Source organism: Triticum dicoccoides, chromosome 2B, assembly GCF_002162155.2.
Source record: "Triticum dicoccoides isolate Atlit2015 ecotype Zavitan chromosome 2B, WEW_v2.0, whole genome shotgun sequence".
Lineage (NCBI taxonomy): Eukaryota > Viridiplantae > Streptophyta > Magnoliopsida > Poales > Poaceae > Triticum > Triticum dicoccoides.
The window spans coordinates 9,405,997-9,416,018 of NC_041383.1; the positions used below are offsets into that span (position 1 = coordinate 9,405,997).

Consider the following 10,022-nt stretch of genomic DNA (forward strand, 5'->3'; position numbering starts at 1 on the left):
GTGTAGAGTGACTCTAGATCTCTTGGTGGTCGAGTGAGTGGCTTCATGGTCGAGTGTCTTCGAGTCTATCGAGTGGAATCCTTCCAGGTCGACTGAATGGTAGTTTCTTCTAGAGATGTCCTTGGGGAGGGTACCTTGGACAGGTCCATGACCCTACCCTAGGTACATGGCTTCATCATTAGCCCCCGAATGGATCGAGGTTTGAGTGAGGAAGGAGTTGAGAATTCTTCCGACCTGTTTTTCGTGCTATGAGTAAGTCTTGTTCTGGATAAATGACTTTAGGTGACGGCACCAACTTCTTTTTCAGTCTCCTTGATCCATTCTTTGTATCTGTCGAGTGACTTGTCAGACTGAAGATTTCCTTCGATCGACCTTACTTGAACAGGATCTGTTCTATAGCTCGTACTGCTGCATCCTTTCCCAATAAGGAGGCAAACACTTCAGTCTGGTTGATGTACTCTGACCTCTGGGCCAGAGCGTGATTAACGGCTAGGATTGCTCTACTGTTTGCAAATTTAGCAGGATCTGAATTTCGGGAAGCGCGCGAGGCGGAGGAGGCCGCGGTACTCGGATGGGATAAGGCAGGAACGCCTCGATCTTCGCGCCACCCTTTTCGCCACGTATCGCGCGCGCAGCTGTTGCCGGATTTGACAGGATCGTCCGGGCCTACCAGTCAGCCACTCGGAAGTAACCCCATATAAGGCGCCGGATGGGGGTTTTTGAATAGTGCGCCCTCATTTTCTTCTCCCTCTTCGTCAGATTCATCTGCTGCGCTCGCCACCATCCCAGCGCTGCTGCTCTGCGCGTGCTTCGCCGGCGACGATGGTGAAGGAGAAGACGGCGGCTTTGGAGCGGGCGAAGAAGGTAACGGCGAAGGTGAAGGGAAGGGCGACCAGTCGGGGTGGATCCTCGTCGCGGGCCGGTCTGCCGCAGGGCTGGATCCAGGGCGACTGGATCCGCTCGACCATCCGCCAGAAGGACCTCGACGACCTGGCCAATGAAGGACTGATCCCCCATGGATCAGTGAGGCTCCCGGGGAAGGAGTGGCAGCCGCAGCCTCAGGGGGGTGAGTGTGTCCTCTTGGCCACCCATGTTGACCGCGGATTTTCTTTGCCGCCCCACCCTTTCTTTCGAGGATTTCTGAACTTCTTTGGGGCTCAACTCCACCACTTCACACCCAACTCCATAGTATATCTCGCAGCTTTCGTGACCTTGTGTGAGAATTTCTTGGGTTGTCGACCCCATTGGGGCCTTTTCAAACACATTTTCACCTGTCGCTCCCATACGGTGAAAAAGGCCAATTCGATTGACGAGAAAACCCAAGTGATTCAGATGTGTGGGGGTCTTGGGGTTCAAATGAGGAGTAAAAGTGCTTTTCCAGCCATGGTCCTTCCTGAGTCGGTCCGAGGGTGGCAGTCGACCTGGTTCTACTGCCAAGACCCGCCGTCGCCAGGGCAGTCGACTGGACTCCCTCCTTTCTCCATGGATCGAGTGAGCAAGCCGTCCTCTCTGAAGGTGGTCCCGGAGGAGAAGGCTCAGGTCAAGGTGCTGGTCGAGCGAGTAGTCCAGCTCATTCGTGACGGGGTGACATGCATGGATCTTTTGGAGGTTTTCCTTCGACGACGCATCCAACCACTTCAATAACGAGACCATCCGATGTGGATGTATTCTGGCACTGAAGATTCCACTCGAGTCCACCCGGAGGAGGTAGAGGATGCCACACTGGAGAGGTGGATGACTGCCATCACAGGGAACAAGGACAACCCCCGAGGAGCCAGGAGGATCCCTCCACTCGACCAATCATACGAGCTAGACAAGGTCCAATTATGAATCTCCGACTGTGATACTGCTTCCTTCATTCTGTTTTGCTAAAATTCAGTCGACTGACTTCTTGTATTGTTTGTTGACTTCTAGGCCACTACTGAAATGTACTCGATGCCCAACGGGGCGCAAGAACAGATCGAGGAGGAGGAAGGGAGTGGAGGTGAAAGTCAGGAGGAATGACAATCTGATGGTGAGGAGGATGAAGAAGACGACGGCTCTGGTGAAGAGGAGGAGGAGGAAGAGGAGGAGGAAATCGTCCCTCCCCGCACTGAAAGGCGATCCAAACTCGCCCATGACCCTGTAGTCGAGCGTGGCAAAGCGATTGTGCCTGTTGGACAGTCCACGAAACGCCCTCGGACGACCTCTCCGGTGCCGACTGAGAAAGCGCCAAAGCAACTCCGAGCAACGTCATCAAAGACGTCGAAGGCCCTACTGAAGATGAGGATGGTGATTCCCACTATTTCCTTGTAATAACAGGACTCGTGTTTTCTTGTTTGGCATGAATGAACTCTTGATTGACTCGTTGGCTAACCGACTGATTTCTGGAATCTGCAGTGCTGCTACCTCTGAAACCTCAGTCAGGAACGAGGACCAAGAAATGGAAGATGTTGTCACTTCCAACCATGGTATGATCTCTGTAGTTTCGCTTTTGGTCGATTGGATCTTCATTTTTAACTTTGAATCTTCCCTGTAGCCCCACCTCCTGTCATTGAACTCCCTGATGATGACGATGAGTGTTGGGGAACGTAGTAATTTCAAAAAAATTCCTACGCACACGAAAGATCATGGTGATGCATAGCAACGAGAGGGGAGAGTGTTGTCTACGTACCCTCGTAGACCGAAGTGGAAGCGTTGACACAACATAGAGGAAGTAGTCCTACGTCTTCCCGGTTACACCGATCCAAGCATCGTTACTCCGGCACCTCCGAGTTCTTGACACACGTACAGCTCGATGACGCACCCCGGGCTCCGATCCAGCAGAGCTTCAGGGAGGAGTTCCGTCAGCACGACGGTGTGGTGACGATCTTGATGTTCTACCGTCGCAAGGCTTCGCCTAAGCACCGCTACAATATGACCGAGCTGTAATATCGTGGAGGGGGCACCACACACGGCTAAGGAACGATCATGAAGATCAACTTGTGTGTCTATGGGGTGCCCCCTGCCCCCGTATATAAAGGAGTGGAGGAGGGGAGGGTCGGCCCTCTCTATGGCGCGCCCTAGGGGAGTCCTACTCCCACCGGGAGTAGGATTCCCCCTTTCCTAGTCCAACTAGGAGTCCTTCCATGTATTAGGAGTAGGAGACAAGGAAGGGGAAGAGAGAAGGGAAGGAAGGAGGGGGTGCGGCCCCTCCCCCTAGTCCAATTCGGACTAAGCCATGGGGGGGCGCGGCGCCTGCCCTAGGCAGCCCATCTCTCTTTCCCGTATGGCCCAATAAGGCCCAATACTTCTCCCCGGCGACTTCCAGTAACTCTCCGGTACTCCAATAAATACCCGAATCACTCGGAACCTTTCCGAACTCTGAATATAGTCGTCTAATATATCGATCTTTACATCTCGACCATTTCGAGACTCCTCGTCATGTCCCCGATCTCATCCGGGACTCCGAACTCCTTCGGTACATCAAAACTCATAAACTCATAATAAAACTGTCATCGAAACCTTAAGCGTGCGGACCCTACGGTTCGAGAACAATGTAGACATGACCGAGAGACGTCTCCGGTCAATAACCAATAGCGGGACCTGGATGCCCATATTGGTTCCTACATATTCTACGAAGATCTTTATCGGTCAGACCGCATAACAACATACATTGTTCCCTTTATCATCGGTATGTTACTTGCCCGAGGTTCGATCGTCGGTATCCAATACCTAGTTCAATCTCGTTACCGGCAAGTCTCTTTACTCATTCCGTAATACATCATCTCATAACAAACTCATTAGTTGCAATGCTTGCAAGGCTTAAGTGATGTGCATTACCGAGAGGGCCCAGAGATACCTCTCCGACATTCAGAGTGACAAATCCTAATCTCGAAATACGCCAACCCAACAAGTACCTTTGGAGACATTTGTAGAGCACCTTTATAGTCACCCAGTTACGTTGTGACGTTTGGTAGCACACAAAGTGTTCCTCCGGTAAACGGGATTTGCATAATCTCATAGTCATAGGAACATGTATAAGTCATGAAGAAAGCAATAGCAACATACTAAACGATCGGGTGCTAAGCTAACTGAATGGGTCATGTCAATCACATCATTCTCCTAATGATGTGATCCCGTTAATCAAATGCCAACTCATGTCTATGGCTAGGAAACATAACCATCTTTGATTAACGAGCTAGTCAAGTAGAGGCATACTAGTGACACTCTGTTTGTCTATGTATTCACACATGTATCATGTTGCCGATTAATACAATTCTAGCATGAATAATAAACAATTATCATGAAATAAGGAAATAAATAATAACTTTATTATTGCCTCTAGGGCATATTTCCTTCAGTCTCCCACTTGCACTAGAGTCAATAATCTTGATCACATCACAATGTGATTAACATCGATAGTTCACATCATCATGTGATTAAGACCCATAGTTCACATCGCCATGTGACCAACACCCAAAGGGTTTACTAGATTCAGCAATCTAGTTCACATCGCTATGTCATTAACACCCAAAGAGTACTAAGGTGTGATCATGTTTTGCTTGTGAGAGAATCTTAGTCAACGGGTCTTTCACATTCAGATCCGTTATGTATTTTGCAATTTTCTATGTCTACAATGCTCTGCACGGAGCTACTCTAGCTAATTGCTCCCACTTTCAATATGTATCTAGATCGAGACTTAGAGTCATCCAGATCGGTGTCAAAACTTGCATCGACGTAACCCTTTACGACGAACCTTTTGTCACTTCCATAATTGAGAAACATATCCTTATTCCACTAAGGATAATTTTGACCGCTGTCCAGTGATCTACTCCTAGATCACTATTGTGCTCCCTTGCCAAACTCAGTGTAGGGTATACAATAGATCTGGTACACAGCATGGCATACTTTATAGAACCTATGGCCAAGGCATAGGGAATGACTTTCATTCTCTTTCTATCTTCTGCCGTGGTCGAGTTTTGAGTCTTACTCAATTTCACACCTTGTAACACAGGCAAGAACTCTTTCTTTGACTGTTCCATTTTGAACTACTTCAAAATCTTGTCAAGGTATGTACTCATTGAAAAAACTTATCAAGCGTCTTGATCTATCTCTATAGATCTTGATGCTCAATATGCAAGCAACTTCACTGAGGTCTTTCTTTGAAAAACTCCTTTCAAACACTCCTTCATGCTTTGCAGAATAATTCTACATTATTTCCGATCTACAATATGTCATTCACATATACTTATCAGAAATGCTGTAGTGCTCCCACTCACTTTCTAGTAAATACAGGCTTCACCTCAAGTCTGTATAAAACTATATGCTTTCATCAACTTATCAAAGCGTATATTCCAACTCCGAGATGCTTGCACCAGTCCATAGATGGATCGCTGGAGCTTGCGTATTTTGTCAGCACCTTTAGGATTGACAAAACCTTCTGGTTGCATCATATACAACTCTTCTTTAAATCCATTAAGGAATGTAGTTTTTGTTTATCCATTTGCCAGATTTCATAAAAATGCGGCAATTGCTAACATGATTTGGACAGATTTAAGCATCACTACGAGTGAGAAAATTTCATCGTAGTCAACACCTTGAACTTTGTCAAAAACTTTTTTCGACATGTCTAGCTTTGTAGATAGTAACACTACTATCAACGTCCGTCTTCCTCTTGAAGATCCATTTATACAATATGGCTTGCCGATCATCGGGCAACTCCACCAAAGTCCACACTTTGTTCTCATACATGGATCTCATCTCAGATTTCATGACCTTAAGCCATTTTGCAGAATCTGGGCTCATCATCGCTTCCTCATAGTTTGTAGGTTCATCATGGTCTAGTAACATGACTTCCAGAACAGGATTACCGTACCACTCTGGTGCGGACCGTACTCTGGAAGACCTATGAGGTTCTGTAGTAACTTGATCTGAAGTTTCATGATCATCATCATTAGCTTCCTCACTGGAATTGATTTCAGTGATGAACAATTTTCCAATTTGGGAGAAGGTACAGTTACCTCATCAAGTTCTACTTTTCTCCCACTCACTTCTTTCGAGAGAAACTCCTTCTCTAGAAAGGATCCATTTTTAGCAACGAATATCTTGCCTTTGGATCTGTGATAGAAGGTGTACCCAACAATTTCCTTTGGGTATTCTATGAAGATGCATTTCTTCGATTTGGGTTTGAGCGTATCAGGATGAAACTTTTTCACATAAGCATTACAACCCCAAACTTTAAGAAACGACAACTTTGGTTTCTTGCTAAACCACAGTTCATATAGTTTCGTCTCAACGGATTTAGATGGTGCCATATTTAACGTGAATGCAGCTGTCTCTAATGCATGATCCCAAAACGATATTGGTAAATCGGTAAGAAACATCATAGATTGTACTATATCCAATAAAGTACGGTTATGACGTTCGGACACACCATTATGATGTGGTGTTCCAGGTGGCATGAATTTGTGAAACTATTCCACATTGTTTGAAGACCAAACTCGTAACTCAAATATTTATCTCCGCGATCAGATCGTAGAAACCTTATTTCCTTGTCACGATGATGTTTTACTCTGAAATTCTTTGAACTTTTCAAATGTTTCAGACTTATGTTTCATCAAGTAGATATACCCATATCTGCTCAAATCATCTGTGAAGGTCAGAAAATAACGATACCCACCGCGAGCCTTAACACTCATCGGATCGCATACATCAGTATGTATTATTTCCAATAAGTCAGTTGCTCTCTCCACTGTTCCGGAGAATGGAGTCTTAGTCATCTTGCCCATGAGGCATGGTTTGCAAGTATCAAGTGATTCATAATCAAGTGATTCCAAAATCCCATCAGCATGGAGTTTCTTCATGCGCTTTACACCAATATGACCTAAACGACAGTGCCACAAATAAGCTGCACTATCATTATTAACTTTGCATCTTTTGGTTTCAATATTATGAATATGTGTATCACTACGATCGAGATCCAATGAACCATTTTCATTGGGTGTGTAACCATATAAGGTTTTATTCATGTAAACAGAACAACAGTTTATTCTATTACTTCAATGAATAACCGTATTGCAATAAACATGATCAAATCATATTCATGCTCAACGCAAACACCAAATAACATTTATTTAGGTTCAACACTAATCCCGAAAGTATAGGGAGTGTGCGATGATGATCATATCAATCTTGAAACTACTTTCAACATACATCGTCACTTCACCCTTAACTAGTTTCTGTTTATTCTGCAACTCCCGTTTCGAGTTACTACTCTTAGCAACTGAACCAGTACCAAATACCGAGGGGTTGCTATAAACACTAGTAAAGTACACATCAATAACATGTATATCAAATATACCTTTGTTCACTGTGCCATCCTTCTTATCCGCCAAATACTTGGGGTAGTTCTGCTTCCAGTGACCAGTCCCTTTGCAGTAGAAGCACTTAGTCTCAGGCTTAGGTCCAGACTTGGGCTTCTTCACTTGAGCAGCAACTTGATTGCCGTTCTTCTTGAAGTTCCCTTCTATCCCTTTGCTCTTTTCCTGAAACTAGTGGTCTTGTTAACCATCAACACTTGATGTTCTTTCTTGATTTCTACCTTCATCGATTTCATCATCATGAAAAACTCCGGAATCATTTTCATCATCCCTTGCATACTATAGTTCATCACAAAGTTCTACTAACTTGGTGATGGTGACTAGAGAATTCTGCCAATCACTATCTTATCTGGAAGATTAACTCCCACTTGATTCAAGCGATTGTAGTACCCAGACAATCTGAGCACATGCTCACTAGTTGAGTGATTCTCCTCCATCTTTTAGCTATAGAACTTGTTGGAGACTTCATATCTCTCAACTCGGGTATTTGCTTGAAATATTAACTTCAACTCCTGGAACATCTCATATGGTCCATGACGTTCAAAATGTCTTTGAAGTCCTGATTCTAAGCCGTTAAGCATGGTGCACTTAAACTATCAAGTAGTGATCATATTGAGCTAGCCAAACATTCATAACGTCTGCATCTGCTCCTGCAGTAAGTCTGTCACCTAGCGGTGCATCGAGGACATAATTCTTCTGTGCAGCAATGAGGATAATCCTCAGATCACGGATCCAATCCGCATCATTGCTACTAACATCTTTCAACACAATTTTCTCTAGGAACATATCAAAATAAACATATGAAAGCAACAACGCGAGCTATTGATCTACAACATAATTTGCAAAATACTATCAGGACTAAGTTCATGATAAATTTAAGTTCAATTAATCATATTACTTAAGAACTCTCACTTAGATAGACATCCCTCTAATCCTCTAAGTGATCACGTGATCCAAATTCAACTAAACCATAACCGATCATGACGTGAAATGGATTAGTTTTCAATGGTGAACATCTCATGTTGATCATATCTACTATATGATTCACGCTCGACCTTTCGGTCTCTGTGTTCCGAGGCCATATCTGCATATGCTAGGCTCGTCAAGTTTAACCTGAGTATTCCGCGTGTGCAAAACTGGCTTGCACCCGTTGTAGATGGACATAGAGCTTATCACACCCGATCATCACGTGGTGTCTAGGCACAACGAACTTTGGCAACGGTGCATACTCAGGGAGAACACTTCTTGATAATTTTAGTGAGAGATCATCTTAAAATGCTACCGTCAATCAAAGCAAGATAAGATGCATAAAGGATAAACATCACATGCAATCAATATAAGTGATATGATATGGCCATCATCATCGTGTGCTTGTGATCTCCATCTCCGAAGCACCATCATGATCACCATCGTCACCGGCGCGACACCTTGATCTCCATCGTAGCATCGTTGTCGTTTACGCCATCTATTGCTTCTACGACTATCGCTACGGCTTAGTGATAAAGTAAAGCAATTACAGGGCGTTTGCATTTCATACAATAAAGCGACAACCATATGGCTCCTGCCAGTTGCCGATAACTTCGGTTACAAAACATGATCATCTCATACAATAAAATATAGCATCACGTCTTGGCCATATCAAATCACAACATGCCCTGCAAAAACAAGTTAGACGTCCTCTACTTTGTTGTTGCAAGTTTTACGTGGCTGCTACGGGCTGAGCAAGAACCGTTCTTACCTATGCATCAAAACCACAACGATAGTTTGTCAAGTTGGTGCTGTTTTAACCTTCGCAAGGACCGGGCGTAGCCACACTCGGTTCAACTAAAGTTGGACAAACTGACACCCGCTAGTCACCTGTGTGCATAGCACGGCGGTAAAACCAGTCTCGCGTAAGCGTACGCGTAATGTCAGTCCGGGACGCTTCATCCAACAATACCGCCGAACCAAAGTACGACATGCTGGTAAGCAGTATGACTTGTATCGCCCATAACTCACTTGTGTTCTACTCGTGCATATAACATCAAACCATAAAACCTGGCTCGGATGCCACGGTTGGAGAACGTAGTAATTTCAAAAAAAATCCTATGCACACGCAAGATCATGGTGATGCATAGCAACGAGAGGGGAGAGTGTTGTCTACGTACCCTCGTAGACCGAAGTGGAAGCGTTGACACAACATAGAGGAAGTAGTCGTACGTCTTCCCGGTTCAACCGATCCAAGCACCGTTACTCCGGCACCTCCGAGTTCTTGACACACGTACAACTCGATGACGCACCCGGGCCCCGATCCAGCAAAGCTTCAGGGAGGAGTTTCGTCAGCACGACGGCGTGGTGACGATCTTGATGTTCTACCGTCGCAGGGCTTCGCCTAAGCACCGCTACAATATGACCGAGGTGTAATATCGTGAGGGGGGCACCGCACAAGGCTAAGGAACGATCACGAAGATCAACTTGTGTGTCTATGGGGTGCCCCCTGCCCCTGTATATAAAGGAGTGGAGGAGGGGAGGGCCGGCCCTCTCTATGGCCCGCCCTAGGGGACTCCTACTCCCACCTGGAGTAGGATTCCCCCTTTCCTAGTCCAACTAGGAGTCCTTCCATGTATTAGGGGTAGGAGACAAGGAAGGGGAAGAGAGAAGGGAAGGAAGGAGGGGGTGCGGCCCCTCCCCCTAGTCCAATTC

At 45.5% G+C, this 10,022-nt stretch overlaps 1 non-coding gene across 1 annotated transcript; it reads left to right on the forward strand.

Annotated features, from left to right (window-relative positions):
• Window positions 1-367: 367 nt before the first annotated feature.
• LOC119266354 lies at window positions 368-578 on the forward strand. Its single transcript, XR_005132019.1, has one exon. It is a non-coding gene; the product is annotated as a small nucleolar RNA U3 (small nucleolar RNA).
• Window positions 579-10,022: the final 9,444 nt, after the last annotated feature.